This window comes from Lathyrus oleraceus, chromosome 3, assembly GCF_024323335.1.
Source record: "Lathyrus oleraceus cultivar Zhongwan6 chromosome 3, CAAS_Psat_ZW6_1.0, whole genome shotgun sequence".
NCBI lineage: Eukaryota > Viridiplantae > Streptophyta > Magnoliopsida > Fabales > Fabaceae > Lathyrus > Lathyrus oleraceus.
Window position 1 is genome coordinate 386,112,649 of NC_066581.1, and position 7,480 is coordinate 386,120,128.

At 37.0% G+C, this 7,480-nt stretch overlaps 1 long non-coding RNA gene across 1 annotated transcript; it reads right to left on the minus strand.

Annotated features, from left to right (window-relative positions):
* Nucleotides 1-598: 598 nt before the first annotated feature.
* LOC127127857 (uncharacterized) lies at nt 599-2,359 on the minus strand. Its single transcript, XR_007805488.1, has 2 exons — nt 1,658-2,359; nt 599-1,564 (listed from the first exon to the last, which is right to left on the minus strand). It is a non-coding gene; the product is annotated as an uncharacterized LOC127127857 (long non-coding RNA).
* Between the last annotated feature and the right edge of the window lie 5,121 nt (nt 2,360-7,480).

Genomic DNA, 7,480 nt, shown 5'->3' on the forward strand with positions numbered 1-7,480 from the left:
GTCATTATCTATGCCCTTTCAGCTCACATCTTTGTTATATCCGTCATGGTGCTTTGATTTTAATTTTAAAATTGATTCTAATTTTAAATTAATTTTCAATTGATTTTAATTGAATTTTGGATTATTAATTAAATTTACTTTTTATTTTCAATTCGATTTTTATTGATTTTTAATTTTAAATTGATTAATCTCAAATCAAGTCTAATTTCAAATTAATTATGGAACTTTGGTTTTATTTTTAATTGACTTTTAAATTGATTTCAATTTCAAAATGATTCAAACTTTAAATTAATTGATTTTAATTTTAAATAAATTTTAGATTCCTTAAATTGATTTTAATATCAAATTGATGCTAAAATAATTAATTTTGATTTTAAATGAACTTTAGATTTTTCAAAGTGATTTAATATCAAATCAATTCTAATTTTAAATTAATTTGATGGATTCTAATTTTAAATTGATTTTTATTTTAATTGGATTTTGATTTTTAAATTGATCTTTAGAGTAGTTTTGGATATCCAATGTCCATTTTTATAATCCAATGTCCATTTTTATAATGTAATGTCCATTTTTATGATCAATGTCCATCAATATCCATTTTTATAATCAATATCCATTTAATATAACAAATATCCATTTAGACAACCAAATAACCATTTAACATAATATACATTTTAAATATCTATGTCACTTGAACCCTACTGTAGAATGAGTGAACATATATGCAAGTCCAAACTGAACTCTACCTGCAGAATTTCCAAGTAACAGATCAGAACAAGAAATTGACATCAATCCAACACCAATCGGGCCCCGTTAACATGTATCAAACGCACCAACCAGCTCAAAATCTCCCAAATTTGGCATCTTGCAAGTTTTCATTTCGACAATAAATAACAAATCCAACCGAAAATCAAATCTGAGCTGGCTCTAGAACTTCTCCCACATTCATTTAACAGAACCACTGCAATTCATTTACAAAGCCACAATTTGGAATCCACTTTGTGCATTTCAATTTCAATTTCATTTTAATCTATAACTAACAATTTTCATTTCTAACAAACTGATTAATTTGTGGTGAATTTCAGATGAGTTTGAGATGAATTTCTAACCAATTTTGGAATGCTATAAATAATACTTCACCTTCCAATCTTCTGCATTTTTTTCAATTCTTTGATCTCTTTCTTAACTCTTCATTTCGTTCCTCAATCTTCTTGCAATTACAATCTCAAATTCCTTTCTATAATTCCATCGTCAATCTCCACTTCTGCACCAGTTTTCCGCAGTTCCGCACCAATCCTGCACCAGAAAAATCCTTTCATCCATTCTTCACTTCTGAACCTTACGATCGATTGACTGTAACTTCACAACTGCAACGCATCACCTTCCATCTTCATCCTCTGCCAACCTCCTCATCATTCTCCAAGGACCTGCAACATAAATTCGTAAAACAGAATGTTGCGAAAATCCATCTTCCAAGGGACCTTCTTCTTCTAACCACCAAGAACGACCTCAAAACTTCAACCTCGTAACAATGCCGCTTCAACAACCTAACTAGATTAACCAGCTGCAAACAAAAGAACGACCACTCAAACAGAGGAAACGGAAAATAGAGTAGGCAGAAGGAGAGAAAGTGCAGAATCAAGGAAAGACAAATTACATGGAGCCTCGTTCGAATCTGGTAAGTAATGCTTCTTCTATTTTGTTATGCATTCATTTCTGATCCGATTTCGTTTCAACGTTGAAATCTCTTGTGGACTCACCGTTATTCTGGTTTTTTCTGGGTAAGAGGAGTCAATCCATCGCCGCTTCGTTGAGGTCCCCCTAAGCACGTCAAATCATTCTTGGCAAATCAAATCATTCTTGGCAAGGGCGTTTTAATGGAGACCGTGTGGTTGAGGTGTAAGCAAGCAAACCTAAATCGGAGTCGTGATTGACCTGTTGTTCACGCCAGATGAAAACCCCTAACCTCTCGGAGGTTTCGCATTCCGATGAGGATGAACATCACGATTTCGTTCTTGGGAACGTGAATGGTTTGGATAGGAAACCGGAGTTCATGTTGGTAGGCGTATGCGGGATGAGGAGTTTCTACCTAATTAAGCATGAGCGAACGGGGGCATGGATCTGGACAGTGTTATACCTGGTTTAGGTTTTTTGAGACTTGGGCAGAAGACCCTAAGCAAACAAACCTATGGTTCAGTGCCCTATCTTCATTCTGCACACCCTCATAGTCTCATAATCCCTTATTAATCACACTTATTTCATTTTAATTCTAGTTTTTTTTATTAATTTTAGTGATTTTGTTTCGGTTTAGAATTTTTTACAAAAATAATCCATTTTTTATTGAAATTTTTAAAATATTCCTAGTTTAAAAAAAAATTCAAACTACCCCACTTTTAGGAAGAGGAGTCAATTGAATTGGCGACTCCTCTTAAAAACTGAATGGAGGCGCCAATTGGATTGACTAGGGCATGTGCTCTAACCAATCCAATTGGCACCCATGTGTATTACTTGATAGGAGACGCCAATTGAATTGACACCTCGGTGTAAAATGCAATTTTTTTGATAAATGGTCTACATGATACATAAATTTGAAATAGGACCAATTGATATTAATATAATTTTCCGTTTACACAAAAAAGCTTAATGGTGATGACCGGGATCACCTAAGCGACCGTCGGTCCCACATCCCCTAGCTACCCTAACCCGTGGCCCTAACCCACGTTGATGATTCACCATTGGTGTTTGAGCATCTAAGGGAACAGGAGCGTCATTACCAACTATAGGAGATGGTCTATTAAGGTAGTCAGACAAGTCGACATAGTCTTCAGTATGCATTGAGGGTGTATCGTCGTAGCTGAGTTCATGACCCATGCTAGAGTAGTTGGGTTGTGGTTAACTCATTGGTGGGCGACCGGGACGGTTGAAGGGAGACATGGGTGTGAATGATGCGTCGAGGAAAGGTTGGAAAAGTTGTTGGGGGTGTTTGGTAGAGATAGGGTTGTTGGATGTTTTTGTTTTGTGAGGTTTGGGCTTCTTGGCTATGGTAGGAGGAGTGGCGGTTGGTGTTGAATGATCGTTGGATGTTCTGGCTAAGGCGGCTTTGGTAGGGTGATGGGGTGGGTGCGAAGCGATGTTGGGTCTCAGGTCGATGGTCAATTTGTTGGTGGTGGTATGGGGTATGCTCTTGGTATTGGGGTTGGGTGTATGGCATGTTTTGGTTGTATGTTTGTGTGTTGGTTGAACAGAACGTTTGACGGACGGGGGTTGTGTGTATCTGGTCTGACACTGTTGTTGGGGATTTGATGTTGAGGTGTCGGGTGTGTAAGTCATCTGGTGTGGGTCGTAGAGGTACATATCCTCGGCGATGAACTGAAACCAACTGATTTGTACCAAGCCATATAAGTACGACTTGGTTTTTCTTCATATGGCATGACTGCGTCAATTAAGACATGGTCATGGCGGTGCTTCCATTTGCGACACTCTGATCTTGCGAAGTTTTGCCATGGATTGAAGTTCCATTGGTCATTAACTTTGCGCAAATTCCACTCTCCTAGGCTTGCTGGGGGATCTGGGATGTTTTGGGGCATACCGAACTACAACTTCACACGATCACTGTTGTGCATCTCCACAGTTGTGAACCGTATTATCGGTGTGCATACAGTCCATACGGTCGCGTCTTCAGCGTTGACCTCATGGTCATGATCCAAATTAAGGTATGGACGCAAAATGAACTGAAATGTGAAAGAAGATATGATTATAATCTAGGTAGAAGAAGTTAACAAATTATAACGAAATAAATTAAGTTATTATCCTTACGTTTGTCGGTCGAAGGTGATCCAACAGATTGCGATATTGAGTAATACAGTGTCTAGCACATCTATTATAACTCATACCACATGCAGACCATCTACACCAAAAAGGTAGGAATATTAGTTAGAGATAATAATCTTTAAAGAAGTAAGTAAAGATATAGCAATTTAAACAACTTACTTTTGTGCATAAGGGAATGTGAAAGGATTGTTGTTGACGGGTGCTAGGGACGGTAGTCTTGACCAACCCCATGCTTGTAGCAAAACAGCACATCCAGAAAATGAAGATGTGGTCTTTGTGTGAGTTTTTGCACAAGGAGCTATAGAGATAGGCTATACTAGCAGATCCCCAACTGTAACTTCCTATTCTATCTACATGTCTAAGTAAAGGTAAATACATAATATGCATACTATAATCACTACCTTTGGGAAATAAAAACGAACCAATTAACAGCATAATGTAACACCTAGTTTTTATTATTCGAGCATCTTCGGTAGAATGCTCATATAAGTATAAACTATTATAGTATGACTTAAGGCGTGAAAGTAGTATACCTTGACCTCTTGCGTTATCATCTAACAAATCAGTCTCCAAGAGGTCCATGCAAATTGAATTTGCATAGTTGGTTTTACCATTAACAGCCTTACCTTCAATTGGCAGTCCCAAAAGCATATAGACGTCTTCTAACGTCACGGTACACTCACCAGTTGAGAACCAAAATGTGTGTGTCTCTAGACGCCATCTTTCGCATAAAGCAAGAATGAATTTGTTATCTACGAACCAAGACAAAATCTTGCTTATGTGACCAAAACCGGCGAGTTCAACATAAGGTTGAATCATCGGGTCCTTTGCTTATGGCGGTTGCACAAGACGGCAACAACAATGTCTTTTCCATTGCCTTTGCTCTGGTTGAAGGTGAAACGGCTGGTGGATGGAGTTTCTTTCTTCGACATCTCAGAACGCATGTGGCTCCACAAGTCAATCTCTATTTGATTTCTGATAGACATGCTGCCATTAAGAGTGCCTACAACAACCATGACAACGAATGTCATGATCCTCCTTCTACCCATGTCTATTGCATTAGACATATTGCACAAAACTTCATGCATGCAATAAAAGATAAGAATCTTCACAAGAAGGTGGTGAATGTTGGGTATGATCTAACTCAACCGTCATTTCAATATTATCATGATGAAATTAGACTGTCTAATGAAGACGCATGGAGATGGCTAAATAATATACCGTTAGAGCAGTGAACAGGGCATTTGACAGAGGTTGTCGATGGGGCCACATGACAACAAACCTTGTGGAATGCATGAACGGGGTATTCAAAGGAATTAGAAATCTGTCAATAACCGCCTTGGTAAGATCGACCTATTATAGGTTGGCTTCTACATTCGCAACCAGAGGTGAAAGATGAAGTGCAGTGTTAATGTCCGGGCAAGTATTCAGTGAGTGTTGCATGAAAGTCATGAAAGAGGAGAGCATCAAAGCTAGCACACACGTTGTAACAGTCTTTGACCGTCATAGGCAAAATTTCAGCGTCCAGGAAACAATGGACCACAACGAGGGGAGACCAAATTTAGCCTATGCTGTTAGACTAAACAGAAGTTGGTGCGATTGTGGAAAATTCTAGACCTTCCGCATTCCTTGCTCCCATGTCATTGCAGCATGCGCTTATACTCGTCAAAACGCTTACAGCCATTTATCTGATGTGTACAAGGTCGTCACCGTCATGAATGTATATAATCAAAGCTTCTCGGTACTACCAATGGAGGAATACTGGCCTCCATATGAAGGTGATATAGTTTGACACAATGACGAGATATGTAGAAAGAAAAAAGGAAGGACAAACAACACATGTATCAGGACAGAAATGGATTCCACGGATAAAATGATAAGATTGTGTAGTATATATCGTCAACCAGGACACAACAAGAACAATTGTCCCAATCGAGGAGCATCATCTGGGTCTTAAGCTTTTTGTAACATTGTATTTTTGTAACCTTCAATCATTATATATCATTAAGTTTTTCTTACAACGAGGTTCACAACAAACATCAATACAAAATAAACTATCTGAAAATAGAAATATTTCTAACTGATTACAACAATCAAATTGATGTCATCTCGACCGAACATCATTTCCCTAGCATCCTTATCATTCTTCATTCGCACCCAACCAAATATATTGTCGAGTCTCTCAATACTTCTAATTTTTTTTCCCTTCTGGTATTTTCCCCATCTAACCAACGAACCAGCTCCCTCTTTAGTTGATCGAACGTAGTGATGTTCTAGAACAGCATCAACATCTGAGGTTTGTCTCTCGCATAGATCACTTTTCTGTATCGGCGACGAACACCAAACATGATTGCCAAATGATTAAATAAGATGTGGAACATTGACTCACACAACACATCTATTTATAACCAAAAAAATTACATTTTACACTGAGGCGCCAATCCAATTGGCGCCTCCTCTCAAGTTATACACAGGGGCACCAATTGGATTGGCGAGGGCATGTGCCTTAGTCAATCTAATTGGCGCCTCCATTCAATTTTTAAGAGGAGTCGCCAATTGAATTGGCGCCTCCTCCTAAAAGTTGGATAGTTTGGGGTTTTTTTTGAAACCAGAGGTATTTAGTGAATTTTCTTGGAAAAATGGATTATTTTTGTAAAAAATTCTTCAGTTTATGGTTAGAACTAATTAGGGTTTATTTAGAGATTAATTATATTTAGATATTAGGTTATAACTAGGATTTTAGAATTAATTTTTTAGAATCGATTAGAAACATTAGAAATTAATTAGGATATTGGAATTCTTTTAAAATTTTAGAATTAATTAGATGGAATTAGAGTTAATTAGGTTTAATTAGCTATTAGATTTTTAATATTGATTACAACTAAATTTAGTTTTAATTAGAAATATTGGAATATTAGGTTAATTAGAAATAATAGATTTTTAGAACATTAGAGTTAATTAGGGTTATTAGAGATAATTAGATTAAGCGTAGTTAGATCCTTTAGAATTAGGTTTAATCAAGTTTGTCTAGGATTTAGATTTAATTTTAATTGAATCTTGTTTGTTAGAAACTAACTCAATTTATAAGATATGACCATTTTGACCCTAGGTAGAAAATTCCTGATTTTTAATGCATGTCCCTTAATTTAGGGCCTAGGATAGAATCGTCTGATGTTTATTTTAGTTGATTAATTAAATAGTATATGATTCAACTATTATTTCAATACCATTGATTAGCATTGACTAAATGTCACTTTGGTCAACCAAATCCTTTGTAATTGTGTTGTAAGTCCTAAGCTCATTCAAGTGATCAAAAGACCCTTGATAATTTGATATGGCAAGTTCGTTGCGCTCAAGCTATTGTGGATTTGTGGATCTCAGGAGCTCAAGACCTCAAGGTTCAAATGCAAGGTCAAGACTTCAAGTCAACTTCAATCAAGCATAGCTAGCAAAGTGGATTACTCCTCAAGCACTGCAAAGGTATCAACACTTGTCGATCATAATTCAAAGTGTGTGGCACGAGCCTTAAGTAATAGAGAAGGAATGAGACTGGAGAATTCCTACCCCCATTCTGAATATCTTTGGATATGGGATTAATGACCCAGTGCTCATCGTATTCACCTTTATTCATAGACTTTAGCACAATTCG